Raw genomic sequence first — 18,385 nt, forward strand, 5'->3', positions numbered from 1 at the left:
AACCTGTAGATTGGTACAGACAGGTCGAGAGATTTGTAAAGGTTTCAAAAGTGTTATTAAAAGATCTAGATGAGTTATTTGACATTTTGTCCTGTCGATTTATGGACAGAATGTAAAATTGCAGTAACCTGGCCACATGATGAGTATCCTAGCGACCCGAAAACAGGAGCACCATCAGACGAGGTGATGAGGAAGTATAATCAGGTTATACTGTATTTGAAAGGGAAAGTACCTCCAAAAGAAACAGACTGGACTAGAATAGATAGAACTACTCAGAATAAAGCTGAATCTGTGCATGCATATTATGAATGTCTATTGCAAGTTTTTAAACAATATAGTGGTTTAGAAAATATTGACGCCAAAGATATGACGCATTTTATTTATCGGTTTGTGTCTGGATTAAGACCAGAAATTTCACAATGGATTAAGGATAATAAAATCTGTTGGCAGGCCAAACCTGTAGATGAAATACTGAAATATGCAAAATATTGTGAAGACGAATTGGATAATAAACAAAAGAATTGGAAGAAAAAGTAATGTGGGAACAGGTAAAATTAGCAGAGCAACAAGAACTTCAATTGGAAAACATTCAGACCCAAGGAGATGGAAATGGTAATAAACCTAGAGCTAAATTTAATCGAGAAGAAGCTAAGAAAAAATGTCCTTGTCATGGGTGAGGCAAGTTGGGACATTGGAAGAATGAGTGTACGGCTGTGCTAAATAATAATAATAATTTGAATCCACAGACGCAGAATGAGGTATCGAAAAAGCAGCAAAAACAGGTAATACAATATCAGTTACCATCGGCGCCCATACCAAACCCTGGGAGTCAATCAGCATACAGTATAGATACCACAAGGTGGGAAGGAAGTAGTAAAAGGGACACAGTGACACCCCAATTTCTTTTGAGCGACTCATACTTTGATGAAGATTGCTTCTGACGGTGCCTGAGGGGGGAGGATGAGGAGTGCGTACTTGGCGCATCCTTGCAGGTAAATCAGTCAGGTCCATACATTGAGGGAAAGGTTGAAGGAAATGATGTTACCGTTTTGTTGGATACTGGCGCTACCCATTCTACTGTGAGAACAGCAGAGGTTCTAAACCTACCCCTCTCGGGAGAAGCGATCCAAGTAGTGGGCATTTCTAATACACATATTAGTACCCCATTTACAGAACCAATGGAAGTTAAAATAGGCAATTGTAAAGAAATGCAAAAATGTGTTGTATGTGACTCCAGTCCTGTAAATCTATTAGGCAGGGATTTGTTGTGCAAAATGAATTGCACTGTCTTTTGTACACCAAATGGTGTTGAAATTCAAACTCCAGATGAAGATGGAATTCATAAAATTATGTTGGCAAAACAAGAAATTGAAAAACAAAAGTTTGAATTACAACATACAGTAGATCCTAAAGTGTGGGATTTCACAGGAAAACATGTAGGATTAATGGCAAATGTTGACCCAGTAAAAGTGACAGTAAAAGAAGGTGCAGTTTATCCAAATATTCGACAGTACAAAATGAGCCCAGAAATAAAAGCAGGAGTTGCATTAGAAATAAAACGTCTAGTAGAAACAGGAATTTTGCAGGAAATAATGAGCAGTCCATGTACTTCACCCATAATAGGCATCAAGAAATCAAGCGGAAAATACAGAGTCGTACAGAACCTCCGCAAAATTAATAAAATTGTTTTCCCATGTTGTCCAGTTGTGCCAACCCCTGCTGTAATTTTATATCAAATACCATGGGCAGCAGGCTGGTACACCGTAATTGACCTTTGCCACACATTTTTCTCAATGCCACTGCACCCGGATAGTATCTTTTCTCGTTCAAATTTGATGACCATATCTATGTTTGGAATCGCGTCCCTCAGGGGTACACAGAAAATCCATTGATCTTTAATCAGATCTTGAAAAAATGTCTTGAATCTTTGATATTGCCTGGACAATCAGTCCTGGTGCAGTATATAGATGACCTACTGGTGGCATCTAAGAATCAAAAAGACTAAGTTACTGATACAATTGCTTTGTTGAATCATTTAGGAAAAGGTGGACACCAAGTATCACCTGAAAAATTGCAGTATTGTACTACATCAGTGAAATATCTGAGGCACCAGATAGAGAGAGGTGTCAGAAGGGTTACCTCTAAAAGAATCAGAATAATTCAAAACATAAATCTACCTCAAACACAGAAAGAAATCAGAATGTTTCTTGGAGTTGTAGGTTACTGCAGGCAATGGATTGTGGGATTTGAAGTCCTAGCAAAACAATTAATACAAATGACAAGGAAAAAAGCAAAAGACCCAGTAGAATGGGATGATGAGAGCATGTCATCTTTTCTAAAATTACGAGATTGTTTGTGTTCAGCTCCAGCATTAGGGATGCCTGACTATGCAAAAGATTTTGCATTGTTTTGTGACACACAAGACAATTGTGCATGTTCAGTTCTGACTCAGACTCATGGTCTGATGAGACGACCTGTTGTATATTTCTCCTCTACTCTGGATCCAGTGGCAGCTGCATTGCCAGGATGTCTGAAAGCAGTAGCAGAAACTTGTGGGTGGTTTTGAGAAAAGTGATTTCATTATCATGGGACATCCAGTAACAGTGTATGTCGCACAAGCAGATGTGATTTTATTGACCATGACTAAAACTCAGTATTTAACACCTAGTCGGATGACTAAGAATGAACGACTTCTTGTAGGTGCAGAGAATGTGACAATTGCTAGATGTAATATTCTGAACCCAGCAACATTGTTACCTGAATCGCAATTTGCAGAAGTAAAAAATGAAATCGAACAAAATTGTATCGATCTTACAGAATATTGTACTAAACCATGCCCAGACATAAGAGAAGAGCCACTAATAAATTCAGAACATGAGGTATTTGTAGATGGTTCATGTATGCAGCATGAGGAAGGAGGTTTGAGTGCTGCTCATGCAGTTTGCACTCTGTGGGGTCCAGTTGAAGCATCATATTTACCTGGAGTAAAATCTCCACAGGTAGCATAATTAATTGCGTTGACAAAAGCTTGTAAATTTGGGAAAAATCTGAAAGTGACTATTTTTACTGATAGCCAATATGGCTATGGAGTTGTGCATGCTTTTGGCCAACTCTGGATGCAAAGAGAGTTTCTGACTTCATCAGGTACTCCGATTAAAAATGGAAATTTTGTGAAAGATTTACTAAAAGCAATTCAATTACAAGAAACAGTAGCTGTGGTGAAGTGTGCTTGCTGCTCACCAATCTGGCAATGACAAAGTGACAGCAGGGAACCGATATGCTGACCAACTAGCTCAATATTGTGCCAAGAATAAAATGGCAATAAATACAACAATTTAACCAAAAAGAAACAGCTGCCAACTTATGTTGCTTGAGAGAGTGAAGACGTGGGAAGAAGTGAGAGATTTGCGAAATGATGCAGAACAGGAAGAGAAGGAAGAGTAGAAAAAAATAGGATGTCAGAGAAGGGCTGAAGATGGTGTCAATGTTTACCTTGATGGGAGGCCTGTGTTGCCAAACTGTATGCTTGCTCCTATGGCTAGGATGCATCATAGTGATTCTCGTCTAGGGCGAGATGCTATGGTAAGACTATTCAGAAAAATCTTGGTTCAATGAAAAGTTCAGGAACGTTGCAGAGAGTCTTTGCCATAGGTGTTTGGTATGTCAACAAATGAATCCTGGGAAAAGAACTGTGATTTTGTCAGGAAATATTGGAAACACAGAAGATCCTTTTATTCAACTTCAGATTTATTCCATTCAGTTACCCCCTTGCAGAGGAATGAAGTATGTCCTTGTCATTGTCTGCCTATTTTCAAAATGGGTGGAAGCTTACCCTACACGTAGGAATGATAGCATCACAGTAGCAAAATTACTACTAAGAGAGCTCATACCACGTTTCGGTTTTCCAGTAATGATTGAATCAGACCGAGGAAGACATTTCAATAATGAAATAATTGGTCTAATCTGTGAAGCATTTAAAATTGAACAAAAGCTGCACTGTGCATACCGCCCAGAGGCTTCTGGAGTGGTAGAACAACTGAATGGCACAATCAAATCAAGATTGGGAAAGATTTATGAATCAACTCGATTAGAATGGCCAGATGCTTTACCTCTTGTTCTGATGGGACTCAGTAGCATTCCAGATAGAAAAACAGGCTTGAGTCCTCATGAAATACTCATGGGAAGAGCAATGAGGCAGGCATGGGTGCCAGGACATAAGTTGATAAATATATCTGATGATTTAGTACAAGAGTACTGTAAAGAACTGGCTGATCAAGTGCGTTCTATCTCTCACCAGGCTGGAGAAGACGCTGTCACCAGGCAAACAACTCCAGCACACGATCTGATTCCAGGTGACAGGGTTGTAATAAAAGAACATACATGAGAATCTTGTCTAGCTCCAAGGTGGGGAAAACCAACACAAGTGATATTGGTTACCACTACAGCAGTAAAGTGTAAAGGAGTTCTGAATTGGATCCATGTGAGCCATTCAAAAAGAGTTGTTATAAGGAACAAGGGAACCCAAAGTAGCAATAGGTCTGGGACCTTGGGAGTATACAATGTTTCAAAAGACAATCGTCCCAAACATCTACACGAATGAATGAAGCAAAATAAATTTAGACCAAGATTGAAATCTGTATTAACTGTCCAACCGGACAGGTTTAATAGCATGTATAGTCAAATATAGTCAAGTTGTTAGACAATTTCCAAGCGGGACACAGCCTGTGTCCAACTACCACATATTTGAGGACAGATGAGATACATACAAGTGAGAGGCAAGGAAGGGCAGTCTGCAAATTATTCAAAATTAAAACAGACAATTGGTATTAGAGTACACTTTGTGTGATTTTTCAATAAAGCATTTAAATCATCAAGTGTAAGCTGTCAACGACGTTTCGATCCCTAATTAATATGGGATCATCATCAGGACATATTGATTCATGCCTTTACTAATTGTAGAAAATTGCCCAACATAATAAAAGACATAAAAAAACATGTACAACATAAGGAAGCAAAAGGGTAGGGCAGGGGGAAGAAAAAAGAAAATACACATAGATTATATACATTATCACTGTACTGTAAATTGTCTGACTCTATTCCAGGGTGAAATGTGGGACAAACACACAACCCAAGTGAACCTGAGCGATTAGCGGCGAGAAAATGTGGTCGCGTTGTTTAATTGGGATCATAGACCAGTGCTATTTAACAGTGCAAGTGAATAATTCATGCAGCGTATTTAGATGAAAAAACGAGTAAAGAACTGTGATATATACCGGGTGCCACGGGGCCATCAAATTGAAGGATCAAGTGTGGGCCCTGTTGTGATATAGCGGAGTGGGTGCGGCGATTATAACCAAGTGATTTGAGCCGAAGGATAATTACAGGAGACATACCTGGTGTGAAAAAAAGAGAGGCAAAGTCGTCTATTGTTGCATGGCACATGGGCCTATGCGTAGGGTAACCTAAAGGAATAGGAAGGGTATTAAAACCCATCCGTTACTGGAGCTCGAGTAAAGGGATATCAGCGGTGGACAAAACTTACTGCTAACACGTTCCACAGAGTAGCGGGGAACCATCAAGGATAAGAAGCCACCTACGTATAAAGGAAGGGGCAGTAAGTTAAAGGTTGTGCTCAGAGATGCTAGAGTCTGGGTGATTGCGGGAAAGGACTTACCGGCAGCGCGGTCGGGTGCCGGTTGAGGGAATTGAATGGGTCCCTGCGTAATAAAACAAAAAATAATTTGTAGCAAACACTCTGAATAATAGCAGCAGCCGGAAGGACTGAAGGGCGGCATGCGAGGCAAACGACTTACCAGAAAGTCAGCAGATAAACTCCGTAATGGGAGTCAGCAACAGCGGGCGAGTCAATGCTCGGTCCGTCTCGGGCAGTTGGTGTTTCCTCAATTAAAACGCCGGAGGCATAGCAACATGGTCATGTGACTAAAGTCACGTGATGACCTAGGTAGATAGGAATTCAGAGTATATCGGGCGGCCATCTTAAAGGAGTGAATTAGAGTGAAAAGTGAAATAAAAACTACAATTTAATGAGAAATGGGGCCGCAGTAAACAACAAATAAGCAATGGAATATCGTATTAAAAGGGGGAGCTAGGAGATACTCCTGAATTAAAAACGCCGAAGCTGTTACAACAAGGTCATGTGACCTGTGTTGATAGAGAATCGGAGTGTATCGGGCGGCCACATTTAAGAGGTGATTATATGTGATAAGTAGAGGTGAAAGTGAATTAAACAGAGGCATAGTGACTTACAAGTCAGCAACACTTGAATATTCGAATAAAAGTGTCTAAAATTGTGCCACAACTGAATGAAAACTAAGAAACAATTGAAGAAAAACAAAGCATAGTGCCAGCTAAAAGACTCAGAAAAGGAGATTTTTGGCATGGTTTTGTTAAGACACTAAAATGTCATCTTCATTTATTGATTTATAAATGAAGAACCAGAGTAAGTAAACAAAATATCAAGTCAAACTGAGCTTTCCACAGAACAACCAAAAAGAAAAAGTCGGAGATTGAAAAGACTGAATAATAAGTTCAGAGGTCCTGAATGGACTTATGTCATCCTTGAAGATCTTGAAAAATTAGAAATGAGCGATGAAGATGATGATGAATTAATTGATGAACCAACAGACGAAGACCAACTTGAAAATTTCACAGGTTAAAATTCTGTGAAAAAGTCTCAAAGAGGGGCTAAGTCTCCCTAATTTGCAAATGGCTGATCAAACTGTTAATGGTAAACTGAAAATAAATTGCTTAAAAACATGCTGTAGAATATGCACATGTAGTATAGTAATAATACTTATAATATGGTTAGGACTGATAGTAGCTATTCCTTATCTAATGAATACAAGTGAAAAGAATGATACTAACATTCATGAGAAGGAAGATGCACCTGAAAAATTAGACACACATGGAAATATAGACAATGTTAGGCAGCAAAGAATAGAAGTAGAAGCATCAGATGAGGAAGGATTGCATTACGATAAAGTTAAAAATAGAACACATTTGAATGTATTTGCAAATCTATTAGTACACTATGTAGAGGCAATGGAAATAAGCGATTGCTACGTATGTATGGAGCTACCATTGTCTGTAGCGGAGGCGTCACTTATCATCTTTTGCCCCTGACTTATGGTATTTCATGTAGTATTTTAGCTAGCTTATTTTACAAGACAGGACCCTTACAATATTTGTATTCTAATTTAGATGTGATTTTCTCTGAACTTCCTATCCATAGTAACCTGAATTCCGTACATATTAAAGGTAATATTTCTCGTTTTATGGGACATTATTTCCTGACAATAGGTGCAATAGATATAGCTGAAGCACACAAGAATAATTTACCACGCGTTTTACATGAAGAAGAAAATATATTTTTTAATGTAGTTAAGAAAAGGAGAGAGGATTTCCAAGGAAAATCTACAAAACAGAAACAAAAGATTCCTAAATGGGCAGAAAAGTACACCTTGAAAGGCAAAAGGCAAAACTCATGCTGCTATGTTGCTGGAAGAAAGGGAAACTCTGTCTCCACAGGGAGAGAACAAGTTATTATGACAATATATTCATTGGTTCCAGTGAATGTGAACACAATTATAAAATAACTGGGGGTTGGGGTTTCAAAGATGGAACTGAACTGGTGTTTCCTGGAATTTTTTATATCTGTGGGAACGAAGCGTATTACAAATTGCCTGATCATTGTTATGGGAGTTGCTATTTTGGAATAGTATTCCCAAAAGTATACCATATATATAGAATCACTGGAAGTAATGAAGATACTAATGGACTAATACGTAGTAAAAGAGCTAGAGTAGCAGAAATTTTATGTGAAATATTTAGTGCATTGATACCTTCAGTGGGAGTGGTTTTAAATACACAATGAATTTGCTAATTATCGACAGTGGTAGATCGTTTATCGACAGACACTGCTGGAGGTTTCCTAATGATTAATACAGAATTAGTTGCGGTAAGATCAATGGTTTTACAAAATCGACTTACTCTTGATACATTGTTGGGAAAAGAGGGCGGAATCTGCAGAATGCTGAAAGCGCAACATTGTTGCACTTACATACTTGACAACAGTATAGAACTGAAAGGGTATGTAAGGAATATTACATATTTAGTAAAAGAACTTAAACCACTGGAGGTTGAAAGTGCATGGAAAAGACTAACAAATGGTCTTTTCTCTATAGGTAGTTGGTTTCCTAATATAGGGAAATGTTTTGTAGGTAAAATACTGATGCCAATGTTGGGAATAGCCTTAATGATTTTAGGGATAATAATTTGTTGTAGATGTCGCAAAAATAAAAGGACATATGCAATAAATGAAAAGGGAAAGAAAAGAAATATCAATGAAATAGAATTAGAAGAATATAATAGACATTTGTACAAAAAGGTGAAAGACCTCCATATGAAGAATGAAAAGAATATTAACAGAAAGTTTGAAGAAATTGAGATGGGTGAAGACTAAAAGTTGGCATCTGTTTCATTAATTAGTGATGATATAAAATATCATCAAAGAGGGGATTCACACGTAAGTGGCTTGTTCGTACTCAACCCTGTCGATAATAAAATTAATGTACTAACTAACATATTTTGTCTTATTAATATTGCATTACACAACATATTAGATATCTAAGGGAAGCTTGCCAATGTGCTTTTACTAACTATAATCTGCTCGCACTAAAATGGCTGTTGCTACGTGGGATTTTCTACTGCGCATGCGTCTGTCATGCCCACGTGACATGCTTGGTGGGAAAACTTTTGCTTCTGTGCAATAGAACTAAGATGGCTGTTATGTGTTCTAATGTGCAAGAAGCTTGCATCGCTGCTTTGCAAAGCTGTTTGTTTTTGCTTAATACCTAACGCAATAGTTAAAATAAAATAATGGGAATAGAGTTGAAATAAATGGTAAACAGTGCATTTATTTATTCTGTGTTTATAAAACTGTTTCTTTTCTATTTTTTCATGTTACCAAAATTACGGGGCTAAATGCTTTACTGAACTCCATCTTTGGAGAAACTGCGCCTGTGCGACAAATGCCCTGAAGCCACAGAAGCTGTAGCCTTGAATCATGGCAAAGACGGATATGGAAGGCGGAGAAGAGTGAACTCCTTGCCTTGCCAGAGGCTGCTGAATTGATTAAATTGTTTAAAAAGATCATTGATACATTTTACTACCGGGAAGAATAAAGAACATGGGTAGATAAAGTTATGGGAGGGAACGACTTGAATACATGATTGACATGTTGCTTCTAGAAAAGTATGGTGTGATGGCTACTTCTCGTTCTTTGTCCAATACAATTGTGGGATTCACACATTTGCAACATTTGGGGTGGTACACTGACCTGAAAAATAGTATAACTAGGGTAGGCTTAGTTAGTTAGTTTGTCCGACTTGTCCGAATAGCTGACCTGTCACTGACCCAACGCACTCAATAGGTGATTGGGAGCAGAGTTGCTGGAGGAGCACTCTGTCAGAAGATTCGATAACTCAATCGGGGTTCTGGGGAGGAGATCGATGACCCAATCGGGGTTCAACTGTTAGCTGCAGAGAGGGTTTACAACGCTGGCATTTTGAACTTTAACTGTGGTGCTGGTCTTAGCCTGTGGTGGTCCTATCCTGATCTAACGTGGTCCATAACCTGTCCTGATTCTGGCTTGCACCTGTTCTTTTCTGCCTGCACTTGTACTTTAGGATTCTATTTCTTTGACTCAGTCTATGACCAGGGTTGGTCATCACACCGAAATAGGTAATTATTAAGGGCCAGATGTAGGTAATTCCGATTTACCGACGCTTAAATACCAAATCATACCGATTCGGTATTTAAGAGTCAGTAAATCGGAAGGGGGCAGATGTAGGTAATTCTAATTTGAGAATTACCGAATCTGTATGATTCGGAATTTACCGATTCGGTAAATACCGAATCGGTATTGCCCATTGATTCCCATGGGCCTTGAAGCCCATAGGAATCAATGGGAAATACGATTCAGTATTTACCGAATCGGTAAATACCGAATCCTGCAAGGGTGCGGGGGGTGTCACTTTGACACCCTCTAGCACCCCAAGTACAGGCCTGTGTGCCATGTGGCACACATACATGCCCTAAGGGCATGTCTGTGTGTCACATGTCACAGGTGTACATGCACAGATGTGCATGTACACCTGAATTCGGTATTTTACCACCCAATTGGATTGGGTAGTAAAATACCGAATTCTGAAGGCCTGTAGCACTGTAAACAGTGCTACCTACATCTGGAATTTACCGAATCGGTCAAATTACCGATTCAGTATTTTACAGAATCTGTAAATTTACCGATTCGGTAAATTTACCGAATCTGTAAAATGAATGCCCTACATCTCAAAATCCAATTACCGGTCGGTAATGGCGAATTCGGCCGTTACTGACCTGTAATTGGCGACCTACATCTGGCCCTAAGTGTGGTTTTGTCATTGTACTGTTTTCCTTTTTCCTCTTACTCACCCTCTGTTCAAATGCTTAACAGCATTTTCTCTCCAAATCATTCTGAAATGTTTATGTTTTCAAAATCTACATTAGTCTAAACAGAATAAGAAATTAATTTGAGTTTTCATGTTTATAAGTTTTCAAAGATTTTACTTAGATAAAGATTTTAAACCTTTCCAGAGTTTGTGATTATTTATGAAATGCTAAATGTTATTCTTGCTACCTATTTTCTCTCTTACTCCCTTGATCCTTTAGGACTTTAGGTATTGGTGACTTGGATTGGTAAGATAAATGGTATAAAATCCAAATGGTAAAAACCCCAATTGATTGAGTTTAGGTTTACCTGTTTAATGTATATATAGATATATGGGCCCAGGAGAGTATGTTGAGCAGGTGAGAATGCGCTCTATCATAATGAGAGGCACTTCCTTGTTCAGTGGCCATTACCCATGACCAGGAAATATTTGTTCCATTTTTGCAGTCTCAGTTTGTGACAGCATTTGCAATTTTGTAAATTTTTAACTGCGATTCCCATTATTGCGAAGCGACTGACTAGCGAGTGGTAAATTGAGGGGAGAAATCAAATATACATACTGATTTGCGAATTTCTAATTGTGATTCACAGCAAATGGCTAATTGGAAATTTGCTAATCAGCGCATTCGCACATTTGGCCATAGAACCTTAATTCATGAATTTCCAGTTTTTGAGAAAAGCCTTGTGAAGGAAGATAAAAAAAACAGAAACTTGGAAAATAGTTGTATAACCAGACTTTAACATTTATTATGATGTGTGTGAAAATTTAGACTCAGTATTCTACTGAGAGGAATTTTTCTAATAGACAAGTATACATACACTGCCTTCTCTATGTCATAGTTCAAGGAGATGCTATTAAATGGCAAAAGCTCAAACTAGTTCTGGATGAAAGTTTTAGCTTTCTATGCCCTATCACCCCGACAATCTTGTTAGGGGACATCAATTGAAGATTAAGCTTCATCTACCTCATTGTTCTCTCAAAAGGAGACACAAATCTGCAGTTAAATGGATAGCCTCAGGGGTTTCACAAGGGCAGAGGTAAGAAATAAAGAAATCAATAAGGAAACCCGCAGAGTACAAGAGACAGACAGCAAAACACTTTTCAGAGCCTCCAAGTGTTTTGTGGATAATAGCAGGCAAGGCGAGGAGGCCAGCTCGATCGCTGCTGAATTACACATCACGAGAAGGGGAGCTCAACTTATAGAAAATCATGCCATCTTCTGCAGTGGCTTTTTGGCACCCGAATAGCTTGTCAGTGTGTCTTTGGAGCATGTTGATATGATAAAGTGAGTGCAATGCTGTTTTTAGGAAACATGAAGAAATAACTAGCTTTTTGCATTCTACAAAACATGAGCTTAAATCGGTGGCTGTAGCCTTTTAGATAATTAAATAAGCATTAAAGTATATATACATAAAATTGCAAAATGTAAATTTGAAAATTTTAAAATGTTCTGTAAATGCGAAGGAATTTGAAATTGCCAGACTAAAAATTAAGAGATTCATTTATGAAAAGTGTTGCATCGCTGTGTGAAAACAGTGATGCAACACTTGTTAGTGCACCCTCACTGTGACACCATGGATGCCCCGTATTTACTGTACGGCGCTCCATGTTGCAAGGATTTACAGATATGTCAGTATTCCTGACGTAACTTGAGGTGCACAAGGGGGGCATTGCTGAGGTGTGTCTGAAAACAGACGCAACTCCAGAAATGTATAGTTTCACATGGGGCTAACCCCATGCGAAGGGGCATGCATCAGTCCTACACCTGCTGTGAGGCAGGCGTAAGGATTTGACGCAATGGTGTTCTAGAAGTGTGGCAGTGAAATGTCATAGATAGCACTGCAACACTTCTATGAGCCTTTTTTGCAAGTAAACACCCACCCTGCATACATTATACCTGACGGGGAACATCACTTACAACGCATTTATTACAACGCACTACCATTACAACGCAACCATTACAACGCAAACCATTACAACGCATTGCGCTGGGGGGTGCTCTAGGATAGGGAATATATTTAATTTACTATCCAACACCTTCCCTACTATCCACGGGGACTGGAGTTGGAATAGTAAATTAAATAAATCACTATCCAGCGCTTAAAAGCACTATGCGTTGTAGTGGTATGCGATGTAAAAACCGCGTTGTAATGGTAGGCGTTGTAAAAGCCTGCGTTGTAGTGACACCAATCCTACCTGACACAGTTATAATGTAGTACAGGGGTTTACGAAGTGACGCATCTGCTTAGGTGCACCACTTTCTAAATAAGCCAGAGCAGGGGTCTCCAACCTTTCCACTTACAAGAGCTACTTATGCTCAATGAAAATTCTCCCCTGCTACTATTAATATTAGTTTTGAACACATCAGATAAGAGTACATTAGTGGTTATGCACAACCGCCATGATCTCCTCAGTGTAGGATTGCCAGCAGTAATGCAATTTGGAATGCCTCTACAAGAGCAACACATACCAGCCACACATGCAATGCCCCCTGGCACCAAGGTAATAACATTAGTAATAGGTCTCTCATTTTATATCTCATATTTATCCTTCAGATACCGGATTTAAATAGATTTTGGAAATGATGGGTTTTGAAAATACATAAATTTTCATATCAAATACACACTTTTCAATTTTGGTATACTTATATTGCCACACTCACATGGTGCCACTGTGTGTCACACGATTTAGGCTCCATTCACACAGTCCCCCAGGGAGGACTTGAAATTAAACTGAAGTAGGGTAAACAAGCTAAAAACCACTGCAGACAGTAGATTCCCAGCTTGTTTTTGGAGCCAGTAACCAGCCGATGTGCACAAAAGGTGTGCAAGAACATCGGGGACAGCCTCAATGACAGTATCTCTATAAAGGATTTGACAGTATTTCTATAAACGGCTTGCTGAGAAACAATATTTGTGCAAATTGAGCTACTTTTTATTGTATATATTCAAAATGTTGAGAATGTATGAATTATAAGAGGTGCCCATTAGGTATAGGTGGTTTATTTTAGAGACCTTTTTAATTTTCATGTATAGGTGATGTTTGTTTATGGAAACACTTGATGGTTTTAGATTTTTTCTTTGATTTTTACACTGTGAGTACATTTCATGTGAATAATTTAAATAAATATATTTTCAAATATAGGAAACAGTAATTATTTCTGGAAGAGCTAAGATAGTTTAAGTTCTTTAGTCAGTGCATTATGATTGATCAACAATAGAGCTTGACCATTGATAGGAAGTACAAAGGGGCAAATGTTTTGGATTTGATACATATATTACAGACCTGCCAACTCCCACGGTGCCATCGTGTGTCACACGATTTCGGCTCTCTTCACACGTCCCCCAGGGAGAAGCTGAAATCACACAGTGGTAGGGAAAACGAGCTGAAAACCACTGTAAACAGTATATTTCCAGCACATTTTTGAAGACCGTAACCAGCCAATGTGCATAAAAGGTGTGGAAACACCCCAGAACATCGGGGACAGCCTTGATGGCCCTTTGTTTTTATTTTGTTTAAAGGGGAGTGGGTAGGGGCCTTGGCGAGGGTCAGAGTGCCTCTGCGCTCTCAGCACCAGGCCCTGCCCCTACCAAGGCCCTGCCTGCTCACACTGTGAAAATATGTTGTAAGCTGGCAGGTATGAAATTGATTCAACCAAACAAAAGCTTCTAATGTAGTAGGTTGGACAGGACACAGGAGAGCTACTCAGAGGTAGCTGGAGAGCTACCAGTAGCACACGAGCTACTCGTTGGAGAAACATGGGCCAGATTGTCGTGCAAATTTTTCGCCGCCATTGTGTCACAAAAAGCAATGCACTGGTGGCGCAAGGGGCTCATAAATAAGCCCCTTTGAGGGAATCCATAGCTTAATGTGAGGGAGTAAAACAAGTACAGCAAACAGAATCTAGTATGGATGATTGTTAGCATCAATTGAAGCACTGGTATGCGCTGATATAAAGAGAACATGCATCAGGACGAAAAAGACTCAGGGCACAATTACGAGTTTGACGGTCCTGCCACCCCTAAACCTGCGTGAAGACCGCACATCCTATAATTACTTTTTATGTAATTTTCTGGAATTTCCTTTGTCATTCCCAAGGCGGTGCCTATAAAATAGGCACCGCCATGGGAACGTCAAAGGAAGTTCCAGCACGGCATGGACTGAAAAGTCCATACCATGCTGGAACTTCTGTATATGCACACTGGGGGGGCACATGTTGTGCCCCTTCAGTGTGTTTCCACAAGGCATAAATCACAAGGAGGCCCAACAGGGTCCCCTTTCTTTCCTCGCTGCCACTGCTTTTGTAGAGAAAAGACCTCCATGAAATCAGTGGCGGTAAAAAAAATTGCAATGTGCTTAGTGGGACAGTGTAGGTCCCGCCAAGCATATAGATACATCTGAACTGCTGCGCCACTGCTAGTGCGTGGCAGCACCCTGGCACAGTCTGTGTTCCCTGGACGGCACCACCACTAGGGTAGTAATGAGGCAGTTGCAAGACCGCCGCTGCACCACCACAAGTCTGGCAGTCCTCGAACCGCCAGGCTCGTAATCGAGCCCAAAGTGTCATGCTAGCGTCCAGTACATTGCGGCTCCTTTTAGAAACAAAATCAAATTTTAAAAAGCCCCAACTTTCTCACTAAAATTAACATTTAGATTTTAATATATTTTTTGTCGTTAAATTAAATAAAATATTTTATAATGTGTGTGTCTTTTTGATGACATACAATACATGATTACAATGGCCTCAGAGGGGATTCTGATATTTATCGCACCCTATCCAACATCTAGAGGGTCAGAAGTTATCCAGTGTGATAAATTGGGACTATTACAAGTTTTTCCCTAAAAATGGGGTTAGCATGTGGATTTTGCTGCTTTCTGCATCCAAAAATGCAAAATCCCCCTGTATTTGCTATTCGTTTTCTTCTGGTGTATTTCAGATTCAGCAGGTTTGACCTGCCGAAATGTACCCTAGGAAAATGATGGCATTGCAGAGTTTATCGCACCTGGTACTTATCAGGAGCAGTGAATGTCTCATCATCACTCAGTAATATTTCCGTTCCCCGTACAAACAAAGGTTTGAGCAGGGATTTGATTTTTCGGGTCGCATGTGCTGGAGCAGGGTTTTGTGAAAATAAAACTTGCTCGGATTAAATCCTCAGTAACATCTATTAACAGTTTACTGTGAAAAAGTTTATTAAAGTAAGCTAAATTAAGGGGAAATGCTTTTGCTCATGTATGTGCTAATGCATGGAACTAGGCCGCAGATGCTTCTGGCTAAAGAAGATAAAAAGACTAATTCTCCTTTGGTGCCTGATAATAACATTTGCTAACAAATAATAACATGGGTTGTGCATGGGTTTGTGCAATGCTGGGATGGGATGCAATGGAATTACATTTCATGAAAATAATGTTTGTGTTTGTTTTCTGTAGAAAAGCAAGCATGGGTATAGTATACTCCTCTGCATGCAAGTCCAGGGTTAATAATTGGTGGAAAAATAAAATGACCAAAAGAGGGTTTTTGAGAGAGAAGAGAGAACGCTAAAGCTGTGTCCTTCATATTAACTTGTGTGACTGCCAAGCTACGGGGAAAGATGAGATAACTAGTGGAAGCGAGCAACTTCCTCCTCAAGATAACAGAGGCAAACAATGGAAGTGCAAAGACTTGCAACATGAAATGTGCTGGCTGGAAATATGTGCTATGATTGTGGTTCGAAGTTGTTTCCTGGAAGAATCTGTTGTAATGCTGAAAGTTTAAGACAAAAGAACATTGAATAAAATAGTCATGCGGAGAGTGGTGTGACAGTACACCCCCACCCTTAGCCAATAAGAGACAGAGTTCACTCTCACATTGAAACAAATGTAGGTTGGACATTTGGGTTTTAGGGTACAATTGAGGTGCCTGGGGGGGGGTGGAAAGGTAGGGCATTGGCTGGTGTTTAGGTAGCTGGATATTGTCGCTGTCGTCAGTTTGCTGTTTCCAGATAGAGGCCTACCTGTTTCCTGATTCCTGACTACATTTTTGCCACCTGACTCTTCTTGAGGGGCCTTGCTACTCTTTGGTCAGAGGGTAGATTTCCCTGATTCCTATTTAGGTTGGTATAGATAATATCCTCAAATTGCATAATCATTTGCAAATGTATTTTGTCTCTGAAACTTTTATCTCTTCACCTATCCACTCCTTCAATGAATTGTTTATTGTACATGAGTTTGATTCTATACATTATTAATACATTTTCTCTGTGATAATCTATGTTTTGCATTGTATGGCGGTATTAAATGAGCATTTATTTCACATTATGTTCGATAAACATTATAAATTACACACTGAGTCTGTTATTATTTAGTAGTATTGATAAGTGCATATTATTTATTACTAACCAACTCCCAAAGGTCTATCGCCACCCACATATATATATATATATATATATATATATATATATATATATATATATATATATATGCCGATATGAAGGTTGCTCACCTAGAGAGACACACACGAGACTAACAGCAAAAGGTTACCATCCTTTATAGTCAGTACAGGCTTGCAGCTTCATCGTCAGCAGTCAGCAAGTTCACTCTTAATCTGAGTAGGGACAAAAGGAAACTACAACTCCTAGAATTCAATGCGTAAAAATGTGCAATTAATCAGGAGTTGGGCGTCACCCGAGCACGAACTTCCCACAAGCCTTTGAAAAAGGGGAAACTTGAAACGCGTCAGGCACTGTGGAAAGCTGCTTTTAATCTGCCCACGAACTTTTGCAAGCCTGTACTGATTATAAAGGATGGTAACCTTTTGCTGTTGGTCTCGTGTGCGTCTCTCTAGGTGAGCAACCTTCATATCGGTATATATATATATATATATATATATATATGCAAAGAAAGCACTCCTTCCACTTCCACTGGAACAGCGGCGAAGAAAAGAGAAACGAACCACTTCTTTCTCAGGCAAGATGTTTATTTACAGCCTAGCAGCAGTCAAACAGATGACGCGTTTCGGGCTTTGGCGCCCTTGTATATATATATATATATATATATATATATATATATATATATATATATATATATATATATATATATATATATATATATATATATATATATATACATGCCCAGAAAGTAATTTCGGGTTTGTACAAACTCAAGTTGATGTGTACAAATTCATTAGAAAATTAAAATTGAAGAAGTATTTCATGATTAAAAATCACTGTCCAACTAGGCCGAAGAACTTAACAATGGCACTGACACCTAAAGTGACATTATTTGCGGGCGATATCCCAGTATTAACAACCCTCCACGCATTGCTGGATAACACTACAGAAATCTCAATTAATAACTCGCAAACGGTAGCCCAACATGAAAACATTATTATATCATTACCTGGCAACAGCCCCTTTAGAGCTCCACCAACGTTTGTGCATGTTATGCCTAGAGATGCTTTGGACATCTTCCACAAACGAATAACAGATTAACTCAAATCACTTTATAAGAACACATGTAAATCCAAGACCAAGACCAAGGGCAAGGAAAAAGAGTATTTCCAGTTAATAAAGAAACTTAAAGAAAATGATACACTGGTTATTAATAATGCGGACAAAGGTGGAAACATAGTCCTGTGGGACAAGGATCTATATAGATCAGAAGCCTTCATACAGTTAAGTGATTCTGATTGTTATGAACTGAGAAATGGTGTAAAAGTCCTTACAAATAACAGTGACTATAAGAATGATCTTGTAAGATGGCAAAGGGGGGGTTTGATCTCTAAAGAAGAATACAGGTTTCTGTATAAAGAACATCCAGTCTTACCCACCATTTATCTTATCCTGAAGGTTCATAAAGGCCTTAGTCCACTACAAGGAAGACCCAATATCTCTGCC

The sequence above is a fragment of the Lissotriton vulgaris genome, chromosome 5, assembly GCF_964263255.1.
Source record: "Lissotriton vulgaris chromosome 5, aLisVul1.2, whole genome shotgun sequence".
Taxonomy (NCBI): domain Eukaryota; kingdom Metazoa; phylum Chordata; class Amphibia; order Caudata; family Salamandridae; genus Lissotriton; species Lissotriton vulgaris.